At 46.9% G+C, this 22,222-nt stretch overlaps 1 protein-coding gene across 1 annotated transcript in view; it reads left to right on the top strand.

The window, feature by feature from the left end:
- Positions 1 to 265: 265 nt before the first annotated feature.
- LOC108108765 (MOXD1 homolog 2) overlaps positions 266 to 22,222 on the top strand; it is a 110,670-nt gene continuing 88,713 nt past the window's right edge. Inside the window, exon 1 of the mRNA XM_017216932.2 lies at positions 266 to 967. The gene's annotated coding sequence lies outside the window, so the exon portion shown is untranslated. The remainder of the gene's footprint in view (positions 968 to 22,222) is intronic.

Raw genomic sequence — 22,222 nt, 5'->3', positions numbered from 1 at the left:
AGCCGATTGACAGATGCACCTGCCGCTGTTGGGAAAGCCCTGTTAGAAGCGGCGACTAACTGTAATTGCCCAAGAAGAAGGAAATTGAATTATGTAAACATTAACATAGGCTCTCTCGCACGCCTGCGCAACGACAGAGCGGCTCTCTTTCGGGTTGTAAACAAAGAACGCGCTCTCACCGCGCTCTCTGTGTTTTCATTCTCTCAGCAGTGCCGAGGTGACGTAGCCAGGTGGCCCGCCGAACGTGAACTCAGTTACTTTCGAAGTTTCCCAGCGAACGGTGCACGGGGCGGATGATACGTCCGTCAAAAAAACACTTTTAACACGACACGAAAAGGAAAACTCTCAAAATAGTCAAACACGAAAAGGCGAGACAGAACAGTGCGTGAAACATTGTGTGCGGCTTCTATTCAAGAATTTTAAATAGAAGATATGTAAATAAAACGTTGTAAGCGAAAAGTAAAAAAGTAAACGCGGTTTCACAGTACGCTCCCTATTCATATGCAAATTTGGAAATTTTGAATCGGTGCCGCAAACTAAGCAGCACATAATTTGCGAATTAAATCAAAACACACGTCGCCCGTCTCGCTCTTTTGAGCCGGCATCCTGGCAGCAACAACAATTGCAGGACATTAAGAGGACGCCTGGCTGAACGTTACGCGACGCGAACCGTTAACCGTTACGCTTCCGCTTTACGGCTTACGTAGTGTGTGCGCTCGTTTGTGTGTGTGCGCGCTTTTTGCGGGATTTAACAATTGGCAACGGGGCGGATGAGCTGCGCGATGCCGCCCACGTAATGTGTGCCGAAATTTAAATTGCACTCTACGAGTACGACTTCGAGTGAGTGAGTGTGTGTGTGATAACACAGATAACGATAACCATAAACGTAAACAAAAGGATTAGACGTTACGTTGCCGGGATTACGCCAGCAGTAGCGACAGACTCTTTCCGATATCTCCAGCCTCAGGTGAGTCCCGTAAATGATGTATTACCTGAGAGCCAAGCGAAGTGGGCGGGGTGGGGCTGGGATCCTGTGGCGGCACTTGTGGTTGCTGTATGTGGCATGTTAAGTGCAATCCATTATACAGATATGTGCCTTGCACATGCAGGTTTGTTCTGCTCCTCCTCTGACTCCTCTGTCTCCTCTGTCTCCTCCTTCTGCTCCCTCTTTATTGCCCTGTCCCTTTCCGCTCTGTTTCTGATTCTGTTTCTGAGCTCGCCTTGTGTGTGTTTTCGGTTACCACAAAACTTTGCCTGCCCAACTGTAGGTGTGTGTGTGTGTGAGTGATAACAGGGAAGAAGGGGAGTAGCGGGGAGTCCCCTTAATGCATCCATCAACTTCACTGGAATGCCATTCAATCAGTATTTCCTTTTTTTAGGGGTTTTGCCGTTTTGCATTCTGCATTTGTGCTACAAAAGAAAATGGGAAAAGTGGCCCAGCCAAGAGCGGGAAGACTGCTGCAGGTGCAGGGCTCAAAAGTTGCCTCCGCCTGCACCAGATCCTCTCTGCAGGATACAGTCGAACTTCTCTTAGCCAACTTTAGTCATTTAAAATACTTCAATTTATTTTAAACTAGTTGATAGGTGTGGAAATGGAAACAATGCATAGATGATATAAAATTAGTGACCCAAAGTTTTCTATCAGCTCTTATCTACTTTTAAAAATAACCGTGAAACATAAATCGAAATCTATCTTAAAGATTTTATTCAACTTACGAAGGATTCTTAAAGTTTTCATTACCTAAAAAGGTAATCCTTAAGAGTATTTTCTTTATAAAGTGATCGAATAGTTAGGCTATGAAACCCTCTTCGTTAAGAGAGAAATTAACATTTCTGAGTCGGAAACGAATTCTTCTTTTAATGATTATTCAATCTTCATACAGTTAAGGTTTTTAAATTTCCCCAACATAAGTTATAAATACCACAGAATGGAAAATGTCAAAGTTCTGGACGCCGCCTCGTTTGTTCGCGTTTCGAGCAAAATTTGGGGCTATAGAAGTTTGACTGTAGAAAAATGTTCAACTTATGGAATATGGAAATTATTAAGATAAAGTTTTTGTTGTGTTGGGCTGGCAGGCAGGAACCAAATTGAACATATTCGTTAGCCCAGTTCCGGTGGTGGAGTGGCAGAGAGGAGAGGGGCAGGGTGCGGGAGCCACAAGTTTTGATTCGGGGAAAGTTTCCGAGACAAGAATATGATAGCTTAATTGGAATTGCCGAATGCAGGCGAGCGGAGAACGGAGAATAGAGAATGGAAAGCGGAGAGAACAGAGCTAAAGGCGAAGAGAGGGTAATTAAAAGTTTTGTCGGGATACTATGGCCAATGTCGAAGGTCCCCGATGGCAGATACAATATGTAGCCCATTTATCGAAGGGCTTTTCCGGCTTAGCCACTAGTTTCCCTTTCAATGAACCCCCTCCTCCCTCCTCTGCATATGCTGCCCACCCCTATGCGATCTCGTTCTGATCTGGAATTGAAATGCCACAATTGATTGATTCGATGCCATTCGATGCCTAATGAACAGCAATAAAAATTCATTTCGGCTACTTACGACCGCCACTTCACGTCCCCGCTCCATCATCTCTTCTACCCTCCCCTCCCGCTCGGGGCCTTTTCAATTGGACTTTTTTAATTACCAACCAAACATTAAGAATTTTATTCTCGCTATATTGAAATATAGTACGCCGGGTATTCCCCGGCGCTTGTCATAAATATTTTAGCAGGTTCCCGCGCTCCAAAGAGAGCAGCGCAAATATTTTAACCATAAAAATTGGCAGCCCGGCGGGAATCGGCAAAAAATCCTTTTTCATTGCGCTTTCTATATATATACAGGACGAGCGAGGTGCATGAAAAGATACAAATGTGGCAGTGGCAGAGGCAGGCGACAGTAAAGAAAAACGCATTTTCCAAAATATTTACAGAGGGAAAAGGAACAACAGGAGCGCCGCTAGAGAAAACTAGAAAAAGACCAGAGAAGCCAGAAATAAAACACAAATAAAATATGAAACGAGGTGGAGTTCGGTGGGTGGCCGATGGGCAATGGGTGGTAGTAGGTGGCAGGAGGAGCTATTTTATTTTTCGGCTACAATTTTTGTCGCCCAGGACTGTCCTCTCCCCCTCCGCCCGCCTGGCCGTGTGTCCGTGGGGGTGACTATATCTGTATCTGGGCGAGCTGCAGTAAATAAATATACGCGTATCTCTGATGGGGATTTATGGCAATGAGAGCTGGGCTCGCTCGTCCGGGCCTCCTGCTCCTCTGCCGCTGGCCTAGGACTTAAATAAATGATAGATTGAAATTTATATAGCCTATGGGCCTCGTTGCCCCTCTTCCTCCCTCTCACTCCCCTCCAATATTGCACATTTTAGACACTTCTCGATGGTTTTTGATTTGGTTTCGGGCGGAGGAAGGCGGAAAGCGGAAGGCGGCAGGCGGAAAGCGGGCATAGACTGTTCATCGACTAGGTAACCAAATCTATGATGCATCTATTTTGGCACCCGAAATTTGAATGCGATTTCCATGCTGGTTAACATTTGGCATTGTTGGCCTGATGGAAATTGCTGAAAATTCGTGAAAATTGCTGGAATCGCGGCCATCGCGGGGAAAGTGAGAAATTTGCGATATTGTTTTGAGGGATTTATTTGTCCAAACCTGTGTCGGAATCCGGTCGCCAGTCAAGAGGCATTTGGCCCAGAGATATTGTAATTCTTATGAAAATATTTCAATTCCTGTTTCGAATGTTTGTAAACAGTTTGCATTGATTTGAAAATTTGGAAATCACTTTCAAATCCCATTTAAATGTTTGGGGCTCACCTGGGACGAGCCGGGATCTGTGTTTCGGTGGGGGAATCCTTTGTTTGCCTTGCATTTTCATTGATACATATTTACACAATTTCCAAACAATGTTTCATAATTAATTTTTGTGCTTTGCTTTTCTATGCCCAAGCCGGAGGCTTTTATCCCCTCTGTCCCATCGCCCACTCTGCCCCTCCCTTACCACTTTCCATATCACAACCGCAAATTCAAAATGCAATAACAAAAGTTTAACAGAGAGCCTGAAATATGTTTGTTTTTCCAATAATAAAACTTTGCCAAAGGGGCGCTTGGAAAAATGCAATGCAATTTATATGAGCCAATTGGCCAAAGCTGGAAACTGCAGCAACTGCAACAACTGGCAATGCAATTTAAATCTGTGTGTTCAGGTAAAATTAATATTAATTTTAATGAAAAGCCGCTTCAAACGGCATCCCTGCCGAGCACAGAAGGATGTTAATATGCAATACCCAGGGGAAGTCCAAGGGCAGATATGCGATGTAATCTGTGGATGCCACAAAGCCAGGACAGAAACAACTTTATTTTGACAAAATGGAGATACAATGGAGAGATGGGAACGGAAATTCGAGGAAAGAAAGAAGAGACTAGAAGACTAGAGAGTATGCAGCAGTTGAAAGGCCTCTTGGAAATTAAAATTTAGCCAGCAACTCACTCAGCCATTTATTACTTTTCGAGAGCGAGGCTTAGAGCCAGTGTCCCAAGTGATTTAGATTAAAGAATATATGCTTTTCCAATTTCCTTGCAATTTTCCAGAGGTAACCACAGCCGCTCTCTTTGCTTTCAAAATAAATTCGCCTTAAATGCCTTCTCTGCTTATTTGCCACCGAATGCTGCACATGGAGCTCTGCCTGCTGACTGTAAAATTAATTTCATATGGCAAATGGCTAAGAAAAATGTTTTGCCACACAATCTATGAGAGCTTTGGCCTCAGTCGGAAAATGCCAAAAATGCTAAATAAGATGGCTCACATATCTAAAACCCCAAAGAAGCTTCAATAAATAAATACGTGTGAGTCTGTGCGTGTGTGTGTGTGTGTGTGTGTGTGTGTTTGGGCCGGACTCCCCAACCAACTCCTGCGGAGTCTCGTTTAATTTTGGGAAAGCGCACTCAAATGTTAATTTCATTTCCCGTTCGCCTTTTGTCTGCATTTCCCTGTGCCTCTCAGTCCCACTCCCAGTCTCAGCCTCAGCCTCCAGCCTGCTCCGTCTCGCTCTTATATGTATAAAAAAAAGATGATATTCGTATTTAATTTCAATTTCAAAGGATTTTCCATGTATTTATTCAAGGACTTTATCTTAAGCATAAATTACGGGCCAACGAACGAGCGAACGGGTGCGGGTGCGGGTGCTCCGGGGGTACTCCATTTGGCTTTCCGTCTGCCTCTGGCTTTCACCTACTTTCTAGCCGGGCTCGAAAGGTAGCCACCCCCTCCGCCTCACCTCTCCACACACACTCACACGCATGCTCTGGCTCGGCTGGATTCCCCTCCGGAGCCCAGGACAAACATTGTCTGCTCGGAGTCGAAGCTGGAGCGGCTCCTGCCGCCTGTGTTTGCCAAACTGTGGCTTCCAGGTTATCTGTCCCACTCCCTGCCTCGTCGTCGTCGTCGTCGTCGTGTGCATTTGGTTTTCATTTACATATGAAGCTCCTTAATAATCCTTTTGTGCACAGGACACAGGACAGAGAACAGAGGACAGAGGACTCAGCCGGAGAGCCGAGTGCCAGGACCACGTGCACACAATTCGTGTTGCGTGCGCATAAGGAAATGTTTAAATATATGCAAATCTAGTTAAGTGTAATCATTTAGCACGAGAAAAAGTGGCCCTCCTGCTGCCAGGACCCGCTACCAGGACCCGCTGCCCTTCAGATCCTAAGCCAGGAGCATCCTTTGGCGAAAGGTTGGCTCGGGAAATTAGAATTTGAATGCACTTAACGCACAAAAAGGAAGTTATCAACAATGGCCAGGCGATAACAAAGTTATAAATGGTTCATTTCTTAACCTCCATCTCGGGGGAAATGTCACTTAATAAGAAAAGAATGAGGTCTAAGATTAGGGTGGCTCAAGGCAGATGCTCGGATTCAATCTGGAGAGTGGCTGCCTTTGAGGTTGTTCAATTTATATGGTCTTAGTTGGGGAAAAGATCTGTTTATCATACGCTGTGCTAGTTAATTAATTAAACCTGCCCTTGTTAACCCTTCCTTAATTACTAATCCAAGTTGAGTGCCCCTGCTAAGACCACATCCAGGCAGAAACACGCGTACTGTCAGGCACTACCAAGTGTAAATAATAATAAAATGGCAAAAGAAATGCGAAAGAATCCATTAACGCTTTGTGGAATTGCATTTAAGCAGCCGCCCCCACAGCCTCGCAGCCCTCGCAGCCTTAAACCCGCCGTTAGACCATGCGAGTACGGCATTCCACCCGGAGCCGCGACTGAGACTAACGAGCGGCGTTAGTTTAATTTCTAGAGCAACATTCCAGCGGGGGAGTGAATGAAAAAATCATACATAATGAATGCAAATGCTTTTGCGCTCATAATTTCATCATCGTCATCCTGCAAGCAGTGGAAGGATGAGGAATCCTTGTGATCATCATCTGGCCTCTCTCTTTCTTGCTCCCTCTGCGGTTTGGCAGTCAGGACGTTTCGTGTGTCTGCAGCGGATATGAGCCAGTGGCATCACAAACAGGCCACCAGGGGGGTTCGGGCCACCAAGTTGGTTGCCTATTTTCAAAAACACGGCATAAGGATAACAACCTCTTAACCCAGTTTGCCAGTGGCAGTGGCAGTGCGAGTGCGAGTGCGACTGCAGGCAGCGGAGTCAGGCACAGTCACACAGATACAAAGATACTCAAATACTTAGATACTCAGATAGCCAGATACTAGGCAGCGGCAACTGACAGAGGGACAGAGGCGTATCCTTGCCGTCTGCCTGCTGCCTGCTGCCTGTGCATGTCCTGGGCTACCCATTTTAAATTGAACTGTGCGCATTTAAGCGTGAACTGACAGCTTGGAAAATCGAAAGCAAAAATAAATTGTCTAGTGAACTTGGTGGTCCACACAGCTGAGCTGGTGGTAGCCTTTGGGCTTAGTGTCGGCCGGCGGGCGGCAGGAAGTGGGCGGGGCGAAAGGACACTGGCAGGAAATGGCTCTCGGCCAGGGAGAGTGTGTGTGTGCTGGTGCTGGTGTGCGTGCGTCTGTCTCTGGCTATTAATTGAAATTCGTTGTGCTTAAAGCCTGTGCCTCGGCAGGCTAGAAAGTTTTAAAAGCTTGCTAGGAGGCTCGTAGGCCTTGAAGGACATTACCAGCAGCAGGGCCGGCTGCGAGGATACTTGTCGCCTCAGAAAGGACCCACTCCTCCGGCCAGGACGACCCTCTCAAATGCCATTTGCATATATATCATCTCGTATATCCTTTTTGTCCGAGCCCGGGCTTTGCACGGTGTGTTAAAAACTTTGTCCCTTTCTGCCCGAGATTTGCATAGCCTCGTGCAAGTTCCTTTCCTGCTCATATATCAGTCAGACCCATGGTAGCTTCGACTCTCCGATTCTCCTCGAAAACCAACTATGATAACCGGTTTCGGCTCCGGGGTTACGCTTACCCCTGCGCCCCTCGTTAGAGAGGTAAACAAATCTGAAACTAATCCTTTCCAGCCAACCGGCAATTGTAAACGAATTCGGATTGTTAGGGTTGTTTGGATTGAATGCAATCCCTCATGGGTGGACTCGTTTTTAATTAAGAAATTTCGGGCACAAAGTTAATGAAGCATGCCCCGATGTTGGCAAGGGTTCGGGGTCCATATATCAAAATTAACATACCTCAGCTACCGAAAAGTAACCCCTCCTCAAATGCAGGCAAATGAAACCTCAAATTGTTTAAGATATTAATCCGTTAGCACCGAATGTCCTCTAAAGTATTTCAAATCAGAGTTAGGGCTGCGAAGGTTACCCCAAGAGGCACGCACGTATCTGGAGCCGTTGCAGTTGCTGCTGCCATAGTGCAGCGCAGCTGCGGGGTGGGGCAGGTGGGGAATGCACTTGCCATGTCAGCAATAAAATCGAAAAGTTGCCGATGCTCACCTGGTGCTAAAGTTCCTCACCCGCCTGCAGCTGGATCTGCGAGTTCTGAAGGGGTTTTCACGGATAGTTTGGGCAACTTTTGCCTCCGCAGGGGATCCGCCTGCCAGGCAGCCAGACTCACAGTCTCACAGTCTCACAGCCAGGCTCCTCCTGGCTCCTCCTGGAGAAACTTTTCCACAATGCCTTTTTACATATTGAGTCCTCTCGGCTCGGAGCCACCGCTCCCTTATGGTTTCTCTTTCTGCAGCATGCCCGCTACTTTTGCTACTTAAAGTTTGCTTTTTGTCTTTGAGCAGCAGATACATAGCCACCGCCCCTATTCAAGCCCGCTCCCTCCTTGGACCCGGCTATACTTCGTCCTGGGTTCTTTCCTATCCAAATTGTGAGCAAATTAATTGAACGCAAAGAAATGCAGAAGGTAAACAGAGGCGGGAGCGGAGGCAGGAGGCAGGAAGAAGGAGGACGCGATGGCGCTGAAACTTCTTCCTTATATACTCGGAGCCATCCCGACTCGGCCCATGGTGTATATCCCGACCGAACTCTCTGCTAGCTTGTTAAATTTAAAACGCTTACCGGTCTGCAGTGCTGTGGCACCTGGGGAAAACCCTAAGTGAGGCAAATAGAAAGAGCTTAGCTGACCTCAGGGACCAGGAGGTTACGACGTGGGAATGCTCTCTAAACTTTCAAGTTTTTAATTGGGGAATATCTCGGGCTGAGTAGGTGAAGATTGAATGGCTAAGTGCTGGCAGTTCCTGTTTGGTTCTGATTGATAAAAATAAACGAGCTATCTTTAACTTTAAAATATGAATGTGCTTCCTTTCACCCTTCAAATATCAATGCTTGAACACACTCTGTTTCTTTTGTATTTCAAATACATGTATCTTGCTTTTCAAGGTAATATATAGCTTGCATATAGCTGCACCTCTAACACCTAGCTTATATACCCATTTGCTATCCCCTGAAATAGTCTGTGGCGTAAAAAAGTAGGGAAAACATTTCAAAGTTTTTGCCACTCATTTTTTACACGCAGTCCTTGGGCTTCTGGTGCGAATCCCCTCGATCCCCTCTTGAGTTCCTCTTCACCTCCCCTCTCTCATTCTCTACCTATCTTCGGGTCTCTTTCTCCGGCTGCCTGCTAATCCAGGACAATAAGTGTTTGTCGTTGGGATTTAGACAATTATTCACGTTAAGTTGACGTCTGAGACGGGGAGCCCAGGCAACTGACAGTTGCGATTCGCCGGGCTCTGCCTCAGAGTCTTCCGCGACCGCGTCCTCATCCTCATCCTCGTCCTCGTCCTCTCTCCATGCCTGCTACTTCGCTTCAAGGCCCAGACCCACTCCTGGTCCCCGCATCTGCAGCCATTCCTGGCGGCGAGTCTGCACAGTTTTGTAATTTCTTCAACGTTTCAATTTGTACCGGTCTGGATTTTGGCCCGCTTATTTTTGGTTTTCTTTCGAGGATTTGGCTCCTGAGGGGAACAACATTTTGTATCATAAGCGCATTTGGGTTTTAAGGTGTCAGCAGCCAGCAGCCAGCAGGCAGCAGCGAGTGAGTCGCGTTGATATGTCATCTGGAAATAATTTTTATTTATTCGTTCGTTGGCATCGCTAAGCCGTCTGGCAATTTTACGATGACATTTCTGCCTCTTCGAGGGATTTGCGTTTGCCAAATTTGCAATATACATTTTTCATACTCGTGCAGGAGGCAGGAGGCAGCTTCTTCCGCACCCACTCGAAGCGCTTTATTTGATTTCGTCGCCGCAATAAAAAACAAAGTCGAACACGCAGTGGGTTCGGTGTCTCTGGGCAGCATTTTACGCACTCTATGAAGTGACCCCCGACCCGCCCGCTGCTCACATGACTCCGGACTCAGAACTCGGGACTCCGGAACCCCGGTCCTGGTCACGTACGGAACATAAAAGTATTTACAAATAATATTTCCATATGGTAAGACGTGACAAAGACTCAAATTAGCGATGGAACGTTTATCTTCGACTGGTGGCTGGGTTGCAGGGCTACTAGATCGGAGGAAGGCCTCTCCGCCGCGGCAGCTGGCCGTATATAAAAGTCCGGCCATAAACAAACATCGGCAAATATCCTCGTAAACATCCAATTTATATATACATGTATATAAATATCAGAGAGCTTAAGGAAATATTTCCTTACTTTGTTCCATAATTTTAATGCCCCCAAATTGAACCTTTTCGTTGGGCGTTTTGCTTTTTGGCCAGCAGAGTTGGGGTGAGTGTTTAGGCCATTAATTTAATTTTATGTTTGATTTTGTGCGCACTTTTTACGCTTCCACCTTTTTTAATAGTTGATTGTTGTTGCCTCGCCATTGGAAATTATTTTGTTTGGCACTTTTAATGGCTGCATTTGGCGGCAAAGTTTTTTGTGTTCCTCGGAACTTTAATGACCCAAATTGATGTGGGATTTTGTTTGGGGCACTTTTAATGTTCGGTCCAGAGACTGGCTTTGATATTTTGAAACGGAAAGTGAGGCTGCAATTTGCTCTTAATGTTCTGAGGGGCAGCTCTTCGAGTTCAGCAAATGGATTGACTGAAGGACGCTCAGGGTCTTAATGGATTCTGTTTTGGCAACCTCGGCCTCTGTATCTACATACCCTAAGGCATCTGGCTCCTAAAAGATCTTCGAAGGAACTAAAACCCTCTCGTGGTGGCAGCATTAATCCGCATTTATGATCCTCACATCGTTAAGCCAACGCCATAACCCGTCTCGAACCACCTTCTCCGCCACTCCATTTTATGCACCTATTAATGTCTACGACTGGCAGAAGTTCCTCCGCCGAGCGCCCCTCCTGTGGCAACCTCTGGAAACACTTTTAATTGCTTGAACTTATTAAACAGCTGCCACTGCAGCTTGCTACAAAACTCAGCCCCCCAGCCCCTGCCCGCCCGCTGCACACGCAACTGCAGTACTAACTTTCTGTATTTGCCTCATATCCTTAAAAAAAGCGGGGAGCTGAAAAAATAAAACTTTACTCCGGCTGCATAGACAAAGACAAAGACCCAAGACTTGGCTTAAGGTCAGCAACTTTTATTTCTTGGCCAACACTTGCACATCCCATGTCTGAAGTGGCTGCTCCTAACCCCATCCCCATCCTCGGCAGCATCCATCTCTCGTCTCCGTCGTCTGCTTATCTGGTTGGTCCTCTTGTTTTCTGTATTTTCCCGACGCTGACGACGCTGACGACGCTGGTGTTGTGCCCATTTTATTGTTCTTGGCCTGGCCAACACCAGAGTCCTCGACACGGCTGCATTTTGGCATTTTGCAGCGGTCGTTTTATTTTCGTATCTTTTTTATTTTGAAGTTTAATGCCAGAGTCGTGCCTCATATTTCGACGATGGAATACAATAGACGTTGCTTGGTGGCAGCAACGCAAACTAAGGCGTGCCAAGGGGGCGGAGGTGTTTTTAGGTATTTGTTGTTACTGTTCTGCATACCCTAGCTGAGGGTATTTGGGTTTAAGTCCAAGGAATGAAGACAAGTGGATTTGTGTCTTTCTGCTTCAGGAAAGTGGCTTATAAGAGTTGCAATGGCTGTAAAGATAAACTACCAACTTAGTTTGCTACCATCAAACATGATCTAAGACGAAAGTCGAGAAAGGGTGAAGTATATTAATCAAAAGATATCTCAAGCCATAATTTTACTCTGTTTGCTTTAACTGATTTCCCTTGTTAGTGACTGTTAATATTTATCATTATTTCTGTCATCTGCCAAGATGAGTTCTCAGTTTTTCCTGAGAATTTTCCTTAGGGTATCAACCTACTTCGGTCTTGAGTGCCACCTTTCTCTGTGTTTTTTTTTTCAGATGTTGTTTTTGTGTTTTTTTGGTGCTGCACAAGTAGTCGATGCTTTGGTGGTTGCTATAGCTTCAGCTTCAGCTTCAGCAACAGCTACAGCGTCAGCTTTTGCTTTTGCTGGTTTGGTAATCCGCCTCACTTTAGCACTTGAGCGGCATCTCCCCAGCCTCAGCCTCAACTCCCGCCTGGAATCCCCACCCCCATTGTCCACTCGAAGCGCTGACTGCAGATTGAGCAAAAGTTGTTGTTTGCCAGTTTACCAGCTTGCCAGCTTGCCAGCCTCTGGGAAGTGTGAACATTTTGGGCAACACTCCGCGTGCCTGCCCCATCCTCCTGCCCCTCATCCAGATTCCCAGGCCCGGCTCAAAAGGTGTTGGTAATGATGATTTTGAATTATTCATGATTCACGACGATTGAAATTATTTGCGCGCGTTCGTTCGCCCGCTGCTTGCTGCTTGCTGCTGTTGTTGGTTGTTAAAGTTTTCTGGCCGCGTGTTGCAAAGAGTCGGGGAATCGCACTTATAAGGCTGAAGAAGCAACAATAGCGCTGCTGCAGAGGGGTGCTCGCCCTGTTCCTGGGTGTCTGCTCAGTTTTACCTTTTCGCTTTATGTTAAATCATTCAAATTGAACAAAAAAAGAATACGGAACAAAGCCAACAGCAGCTGAGGATCTGCTACAATGCTGCAAGGGGCACAGGCCGATGGAGAGGGAGAGGGGTGAAATCGGCGAATGTTCTCAGGGGATGGGATGCTAAGCTGGCTGCGATGAGTAGAGGCTTCCAAGGAAGGTTCGGTTTGGGATCGGATTGGGATTTGCTTTGCTACATACTCGGAGTGCCAGAATTGCCGGTTTCAGAGCGGGTATTATGCCACTGACATGGAGTTTGACAAGGCCTATCAAAGGATCTGCTGGGTCATTCCGTGAGCTGGAAAATCATCGCTGAACAAACGAAATGTCATAAATGTAGATCGCCGGCTGCTCTTTTCGATGTTTCAATTCTGGTGTTAATGGCATTTGGGATTAGCCTGGGCTTAAGTTAATTGGGAAATGGCAAGTTGGCAAATACCAATGAAACTGATATGATCCATATGGCATTAGCATTTTCCTAAGATTTGGCATTAAATAATTCTGAATTTACAGTTTTTAAAGCTTATTAAAGCGAAGATTTCCCTGCAACAAGCCAAAACATTTTCCATCAATCCAACTAGTCCTCGCTCTGTGCCATTTTCCACCTCTTCTGCAGAGCATTTCCTTGTGCCACTTTCCGCTGATTCAGCAGCACTTTTCATCCACCCCGCCAACCCCCTCAGTCGAACTTGGCCATTGTAACTTGCCAATTGGCACCGGGGATTTGGTCAAAGTCATTTTGCGCATTTTCAATTTGCCAAAACTTTCGTTTCGTTGGCCGCTCTCTCCCTGGAGAGCTCCGTTCTGCCGGCTGCTGATTTTGGCTGCTTTTGTAGTCTTAGCGCATTCAGGCTGCTAATTAGGCGGCATTAAGATTGGACCCCGGACCGGTCCCCGGTTCGATCTGACTCCCCTTGCCATGTAAGCGCATTAGATGGTTCAGTTGTGACGCTCACAAAGTCAAAACGAGAAATAAATGCCAATAATTTGGTTCGCTCAAAACCAATCACCCACACACTCACTCCGAAAAGTCTTTTGCCCTTTTTGAATGGCAATCGGACGGGGATGGGGATTGGGATGGCAGCTGGGGGGCGGAGGGCACAATTTAGTTTTTCTTCTTTTTGGAAAGGCTAACGAACTATTTTCACAGAAACCAAGACGACCAAAGCCAAGACGAAGTCGAATGCTGTTTGAGGCCACTTGAGGCGGCAAAAAAGTGCAAGCCGGGCCAAAAAGAAATAGAAAATCAAAGGCAAAAAGGTTTCCCTCCCCATAAGCCCCAGTTTTTTGTTGCTTTCCTTGTTGTTTTCGTTGTTTTTGATGTTGTTGTGTTTGCTACGTGCACACAAACTTAATTTGAAGTTAAAATGTAGCGTAAAGTGTAAGGCAAACAAGGATGGGATTGAGGCGGAGGAGCGAAGGAGCGAAGGAGCGAAGGAGCGGTCCAGGCCAAGCTGGGTTCGAATGGGTCTCATCTTGGCTTTTATGATCGAGTTAATTTGAATTTTCAACAAGCCAACTTCCCTGTGTATTCTCGCCTTACTTTCTTGCCGTTTCTGATCAGCTGAGACAAAGAGATTTCTGGCATTTGCCATCGGATTCAACAGGAGCTCAACCCTTTCGGCCTCCCCCGTTTTTCCGACTTTGTTGATTCACTTTTAAAAGTATTTTCCCGCCGCATGTGCCTGGTATAAGTTCGGGAGCTCCTGTGGTTGCTTTTCCCTTTTTTCCCAGCTCAGCACTCACCGCTCCCCACCTTTTCGGGTTTCCTTCATTTTTTTTTGGAGCCAGAAACGTTTTGTACGTGCCCGGGTTTATGTGCATAGGATTTTCAATGCCTCCGCTCCCTATTGATTTTTATACAATACATAAATTTTTCTTCTTCCGCTTTTCCTGCGCTGCTGTCCATCTGATTGGTTGCTCCTGCGCCTGCATCAGCTCTTTGTCATCGTTTTTATACGAGTATGTAGAATGGCTGGCCCACCGCACATATAGCATCAGATTCGATTATACGATTTAATCTGATTTCGCACAAACGAATGATTCAAATGCAAATAACACAAGCACACCCAACACACCGCACACAACACACATGCCACAAAAGGTGGCAGGATGGGGGGCTCAGTTGGCATAGAAATTCGAGTTCCAGCTCTCCCCTTTTTTCTTTTGGTTAATAGCTTTCGATTTATAACAAGCAGATGAAAGCAAAAAGATTTGCATTACAAAACAAACGACAGGTAGGCCAGGAAGGGGCAGAAAGGATTGGGACTGAAAGTCCTGGCAAAGTCAGCCCAGGACATACAATTAGTGTGATGGGGTTGGCAGCAAGAAAGTTGATTGGGTTGCGGTTGTCTGCTTGCCAAGGCAACTGCTTCGATCCAAGGGGAGGCAGAGCAGGGTTAAGCCCAATTATAATGGGCTGCATGTGGGATCTTTGGGTTAAACACATTTTGACGGAATTCGAATTGGAATCGAACGAGTGAAAGGGGGATTGGAAGGATTGCTTGGGGAGGTACAGAAGGACAGACCCACGGACTTACAAGGATATAACCAATTTATAAGTTTAAAGCTTGTGTTGTTCCGCCTTCACAATCCCCTTTAGCATTCCGTTAGATCACTCTGTTGCCAACATAGGGATTGCGTAAGCCTCGCTTGTGCTTCCCCCATTCCATGACTAGCAATCAGAGCGGTAATCATCTCATTTCCATCAAATTACCCCACAATACATATGTTATTTCTTTGGCAATCATTTCATTATATAATCATAATTAAGCCGACTATCAACACCTTCCCCATCTGGCCTGCTCCACCTCGAACCTCCAACCCATCGCGGGCTTCTTCGGAAATCTTCCCACAACTGCTCTAGTCCGATTGCCATTGCAGTCTGCCGGTGCACTTCCCACAGATTATCACAAATTAGATGCAGTTCGCGTCGGAGTCTGGCACACATGGATCAATCCGCGGCCTGGCTTAAATTGGGTTTCCAGCTCGGTACTTGAGGGGCCTGTGGCCCCTCCATCCCAGCATCCCATCATCCCTGCACCCATGTCCATAACCATGCCCATGTTCATACCATTGCCAGCCTATTTCTCCCTGCGATGGCACATAATTTTCGCACACCACCAAGCGCATGACGACGATGATGGCCCCGACTCGTGTATCTTATGGATGCACAATGGCCTTTTCCTCATAACCAACACGTACGAGCAATTCACGAGGCGAGGCCTCCACCAGAGGTGCTAATGCTGATCAGCAGTAACTGATACCACTCGGGTCCGGGCCAGGAATAATGCAAAGAAGCCAGTCCGACTCGAAGCCGGCAGCCAGTACAATGCAAAGCCAAGAAAACAACAGAATTAAGTCCAGCTCGGGATGCTGAACAATGCCCAATGTTGGATGCTGCATGCTGCATGCTGGATACTGGGATGCTGGGTGTAGTGTCTGCAACGGGGACCGGTCGAAACGCCCGCTGGACGTGTATCTGATAGGGCACACGGCCAGTGGAGAGTCCGGCCAGGCCAGGCCCGAGTTAGTTGAGAGCTGAGTCGAGTTCAGTTCGGAACACAAATCATCTTCCAGCGCTCACGAAATTGTTGCGCAAACTTTCAAAGGAAACAGAAACAAAACCCCCCAAAGAAAAGCAAACCAACAGAGTACAAAAAACGGAAAGATTGGCCTCTAAGTGGTCAAAGTATGGAATACCCTTCCTTATGAGTTCTAAGTTAAAGAATAGAAAGATCTTAAACTGAAAGTGTGTCTTGAAAAGGAATTTATAGCTACATTAAAATAAGCACTATGTCAGCAAAAAGAAGCAAATGCAGAAGAAAAGATATTAAATAAAGATGTCATATCATTTTGAGAGTCAAACCCATCAAGCGAGCTTAGATACCCCCTCTTAGAGAGTAGCCAAAATCAGAGTAAAACTGGCAAAGCGTGAGGGGCTGGCCTGGAAAACAAAAGGAGGCGTTGGTGTTGGTGTTAGCTGATTGTTGTTGCTGTTACCTGCATGGCACCGATGCGGTGTCTGTGGATCTGCAGATCTCGCCACGAGGAGGAGGTAGCGCAGGCAGGGGAGGAGGTCCAGCGGAGCCGGGCTGAGCGGAGACTATGTGTGAACTCGCAAAACGTGACACATTTATATCACTTCGTTTGAATCGCAAAATAATAATAAATATAATAGCAACAACGTTGCTGGGGGAGTCTCTGGCCTGTCTGCAGTCCGAGTCTCTGGAATGGAATCTCTCGACGACCGACAGACAGTCTCTTTCTGGCCAGGCCGTGCCCAGGTTTTGACCTGCCGACGCTTTGCTGGGAAGCTTTTATATTTATTTCGCTCGGCTCTCTTTTAGCAGTTCGCTTTTTACCCGCTTTAGGTCCGAATATTTGCGCTGCTGCTGGCGGCAATTGTTAAAAATTTAAACACCAGCCAGAGATAAAGAGAATGTTATAGCTTCGGGGGAGGTGGGATGGATCGGGTATGCGACTGCGGTGATACCCTGCTAATAGTTTGAGGCAAGGCCTCTTAAGCTTAACTATGTTTTATTCAGTTTTATAGGAACACTTTTAGCAAGTAAATGGAAAAGTTCTCCCCATAAATCAATTCAAATGCAGATCTTAAGACATCTCTTAGCTGAACGACCCTCTTTGAAGGCAACTCCTTTGTGTATGAATGTTGTCGATTTCTCATCTTACCCCGAATCTAAGGCAACTGGCCATCTGTGTGCTACCAAAACATGAAATGTCACTGGTTCCGTCGAAACCTCTTTCAGGTAGCCACATCCCGGGATGGATTCCTCGGCCACAACTCCCCTTCTCACTCTACCTAAGAACCTCTACAGTGACCGAAAACTTTGACCATTGGGTCCAACCCAATGAGTTTTGGGTATTTTCGGGTCTCTCCTTTGCCCATTTGACAATATACGAAATATGGCACCCCTGGGTATGCCACGTCGCCCTCCATCCTGGCTAGCGTTGTCAGCGGACGGCGGCGGATGTATTTGTGGCGTATAATGTTACATCTGCTTAGCGGAAAGATAAATCAACGGAGCCGGCGACCGTCGCTTGCATCAGCTACCAGCTACCAGTTACCAGTTGCCGGTTGCTGGTTGCCAGTTCCAGCATTCAGCTCCCAGCCGAGCATCCCAGCATCCCGACTTCGGCATCAGCAGCAGCGCCAAACGTCGCACTCAAGTTGACAATGATAAATAGTGAAAAAGCGCCAGGCAAGCTGGGGACTCCAAGGGGTGTGGGAAAGTGAGATCCGTGAGGTGACAGACACTCCACTCCACTCCAGACCAGTGCCAGGTTGGCAAGTGGTGAAAGTTTTGCGCTCTTCCCGGGGTGAGAACACTGATGGAAGTAAAACATTTCGATTAAAGTTTATGAAACGGCAACCTCAGCGGACCTCCTATGACAATGGGTGACACAGGGATCTCCGTTTGGCCAGGAATTAGTAGCTGCGAATGGATTGGGTCCAACTGTCCGCCTGTTCGCCTGTTCGCCTGTCCTCCTGTCCCAACCAACTGTGAGCTCTTGGTGTGAGCTGAACTGTTCTTGATTAAAAGTTTGGTCCAACTGGGCCCAAAGTGGGATGGAGGTGGGGCTCAGAGCTCTTTGAATATCGAGCAGGAAGTATCCCCCGAAAACTTAGATGGAATGAGCCAGCCGCAGAAGGATGCTCCGTTGCCATTAGGTGCTGCCTTCGACAATCAGTTTTGTCTCCTTTCCGTGCCGACAACAAGTTATCTCGCCTGGCAGGACAATATTTCTCGCCCGCAGGCAAACTAAAAATAAAAAGAATAAAAAAATGTATACGAGTATAAAAGTTTCCCGACCATGGAAAATAAGTTAAGCTCAAGGCGAAACTAAACACTCTTTGAGGTACAAATTTAAATATAAATAAAGTGCCAAACAAAGTACCCATGCGGAGGGTGCAGCGCTGCTTGGAGCAGCTGCGACAGTAGGAAGGGAGGAGACTCTATAATAAATAAATAAAAATGCAACAAAATGGCATTAAAGGTAAATTCAGGAGGAGCTCCTTGGTATACATTTTCGCTGGGGTGCCAAGGGGATGCTGAGCCGAGCAGTGAGCAAACCTGATGGCATAGGGTTTGCTCTTGAAGGGAGAAGGACAGAAGGACAGAAGGACAGTAGGGCGTTGGAGGGGTTGTGGGTGTGCTACCCTTTCCCGACTCAAGAACTCCGAGGTTTGCATACAAATAACGTCGGTCATGGAGGGCGGGCATCGCAGCTGGGGGTTAGGGGTTAGGGCTAGAAAAACTAGGGTTCCCAACCCCTCGACCGAAGGTGTTGGCAGGAGCAGCCAAGTGAAAATACCCAGCGAACTGGACGGAATTATGCTAGCGGAAAGTTTTTTACTTATAATTGGTTAGCTGGTTGAGGATTCTTTGTTGGCCGAGGGTTGGGTTCATAGATCCCGCAGTGGTTCCAGCTGTGCCGTGAGATCATCAAGGAATCCAGGGTAGCATGGCAGTGAACTTCGGGCCAACACTCCGGCCTGGGAAAGGTTCAAGCTACGAGCTGCGAGCTTCAAGCCTCAAGAGTAAGGTCAACATAAATCGAAGCCAGACGCAGCAGGATAGTTCTGGAGTGCAGTGGCATGTGTGTGTTGGTGTGGCATGTGTGTGGACTTGCAGCAGACACTGTGTACTTTGGGGTGCCATAAAGCAAAGTATAGTTCGCCCATCGTCCTGGAATATAAAATGCTCGTGCCCACACCAGCCCAGAGCATAAACAAAACACAAACACCAGACTCTTATGGCCCGCATGGAGGTGTCCTCGCACCCAGCCCCAACCCAACCCCAACCCTATCCCAACCCTGTCATATATGTTTTTATTTACACGACCCCTGCTATATATGTGGATGTGCCCTCGGTTGACATGATAGCAAAGCGGCGAAAAGAAAGCCGTTGACGAAGCAGCAGCAAAATTTTGAACTAGTTTAAGTGCCCCATCATGAAGTCCCAAGTTTCTCGTTTTCGCCAGGATTGTTTTACTTTATAAAACACACTCACATCCACACACCCGCCCATTGAAGCTGCATGGTTATGCAAAGTAATTTGGTTGTGTTTGTGCTGGTGGGTTGGCTTTGGGGCGGCAGGCGGCAAGCGGCAAGCGGCAAGGAGCTTCCAAGGCAAGGACAACACATAAAGCATTGGGGATGCTTCTGCTCGGGCTGCCTGAGCACGGTTTACTCTCAGTCTGCCAGAGGGGTAGTGAGATGAAGGGATTGCATTTCGAAGGGGCTTTCCAGGGGTTGTGGGTTAGGTGTCCTGGCCTTGCTGGACTGGGCAAACAGCGGCGAGCTTCAGCAGGAGCCAGCGTTGTCTTCGCCATCCCTGCACCTCCTTTTTCATTTGTTGGTCCCCACAAATTGGCAGAGTGCGTGAGCTGCTGCCATAAAGGGTTTTGTAGAGGGGCGGCTGGGGGTCAACAGCTGCACATGACCCCCTTTCAACAGCTGCAGTTCGGCCCCTGCTTCTTTTCAAAGAGCAGATAATTTCATTTGAAGTATGGCAAAATACAATTTTTTCCAGCGCTCAAGTTTTCCTCTACGGCATGCCCCATTTTCATTGCACTTTCCCTCTCCCGCCGAGTAATTTGTTGCCGAAGCTTCAAAGCTGCGGAGTCCTTGCTCCCCATTTTTTGGAGCTCTGCACAGCGGCAGCAGCTCATTTCCTTTCGGCTAATGATGTGGGTCAATTATGGCAGCCAAAAGCGTAGCGAACTCCTCTCCGGCACTCTCTATTCAGATTTTGTCTACTGGAATTAATGGCATTAGTTTTGTGCATTTAGTTTTGATTAGTAGAGGGGAAAGGGGCTTCGGCATACACATTTGCATGTTGGCCTGGGCACTGGAAAAACAATTTCACTGGGTTTTTCACTCGAAATCAATGCTGCTGGAGATAGCTTTTCCGGCGTCTGGTATTGAAGGCTTTTTATTTCGTTTCGAGAGGGTTAGTTTCGGTGGAAAATAAAACTTTGGCCAGCCCATATCCGTTTTTTGAGTCTTATGGTTGATTTCCTGGACTGGAAATGGTTATGGCCTACGGAAGAAGCGAAGAAAATGGCCCTCTTGGGTGTTCGTTCTTTCGAGCAGCGGAAGTCATTAATGATTTCCCTCGTTAACTCTTCTTCCTTTGGCTGGAACACTTTAAGTCATCCAACTTTTTTGTTAGCCAAGCTCCATCTCCGTTTGTATCAATTTGCATTGCCATTTCCCAGCTGGGAAATGCGAATGATTTGAAAGTTTTACCCATTTACCAACTCGGATCAGCTTCAGTTTGGCTTTGCCTCGAGTAAATATCTGCACCTCAACCGCATCCACGTTCCGCTCAACTAACCCACCGACCCCCCTCCCTCACTCACCGAGGAGTACGTGCATGAAAATCAAATCTCTATGTTTGTTATTTGCAACCCGTTGTTCACTATTTTCCACCGCCACCGGCCCCGCAACTTTTTGTAATATTTTTTAAAATGTCAACAGACATTTTTTGCTCCCTACCTTTGTGTCTTTTATCTGGTTTTTGGCAGCGCCCTTTGCACCGCAGACCCCCTTTTCATATTAATGCTGCCTCAATTGTACGCTGATTGGCAATCGAGAATGTGACTTGCATCCGAGCGGAGGGAGCCCAGACCTTCACTCCCACTCCCACTCCCACTCCCACTCCGACTCCGAGCGAAACAAAGCCGCTGGTACGGGTATTTGAATATCGTGGGTGGAACTGCTGCACTTATTAAATTAAAAACACACAGCCCCACTTCTACAGGGTATCGGCCGTCCGTGTGTCCCTGCCAGAATACATATCTTTCCTCTTTTTTACTATTTAACGTGTGCATGCTTCGGCAATTTGATTGTGGCCGAGCAGGCGTATGAAAATCAATTTCACGCTGAAACGCACCAAAAACTTTAATAATATTTGCGTCGCGGCACTTAACAGACAGCAGGGACAGCAGGGACAGCAAGGACGGCGAGGCGGCGGACACTATGGGGAGGAAGGTTCAGGACGGGGCGAACGGGGAGACAGACAGACATTCAGGGAAAGTGGGCGGGACTGAGTGCATTCAATTAAATGTTTCAATAAGGCGGAAGGGGGAGATGCATTAAGTGGGATGGCCGATCCATTTCATTTATTATATTATAGGAAAGCTAATCAAATATGCCCGATTGAGGCCAGGATAAGGAGCTATGATCAACAGACTTGCTCTCAAAGAAAGAGGGTTTAATATGGAAGTAAGGCTAATTAAAGTTAATGAAAACTTCTCGGGCTTTAAGACTTAACGATCACATTTGCAGTAAGCCAAGCTTCCTTAGTTACCGGGATATAAAGATGTAATAGCTTAAGTTTAAAGATCATGCAAAAAGTGAGTTTTCAATATAGTTGGAACTTTAAAACCCATTCACAGCCTTCCCAGTGCTGGGTAACCTGGCCCAGGAATTTATCACCTTGCCGAGAGAGCCTCCGAATCCGCTCGACATGCTCGGAGCTACAGCGAAACCGAGTCTCTCAGACACTTGGCATAGTTCTGTGGCCACCAGGAGGCCATCTCCGGGGTGGAGGGCTGAGCGCAGAGGATCCTACACGTAGCCCTAACTTTTGCTTCGAACATAAAGTGCGCGCTAAGAATTTACCGCATAAATTTTGAACAAGTAGCAAAAAGAGGCAGAGGTAAAAGCCAGAAGTTGCAGGTAGCCCTGCCCGCCATGGGGCGGGGTGGGGCGAACTTACAAACCGCACTTTGGCACAAAACTCACAAGACACTCATAACTTTTTATGTTGGTTCGTTGCACACACCCCGAAGAGCCCAAAAGACCAAGACAGAAGTCGGGCCAGAGCCCA

The sequence above is a fragment of the Drosophila eugracilis genome, unplaced genomic scaffold, assembly GCF_018153835.1.
Source record: "Drosophila eugracilis isolate 14026-0451.02 unplaced genomic scaffold, ASM1815383v1 contig_2154, whole genome shotgun sequence".
Lineage (NCBI taxonomy): Eukaryota > Metazoa > Arthropoda > Insecta > Diptera > Drosophilidae > Drosophila > Drosophila eugracilis.
The sequence above is the reverse complement of the archived record's forward strand: the minus strand, read 5'-3'. Positions and strand labels throughout refer to the sequence as shown.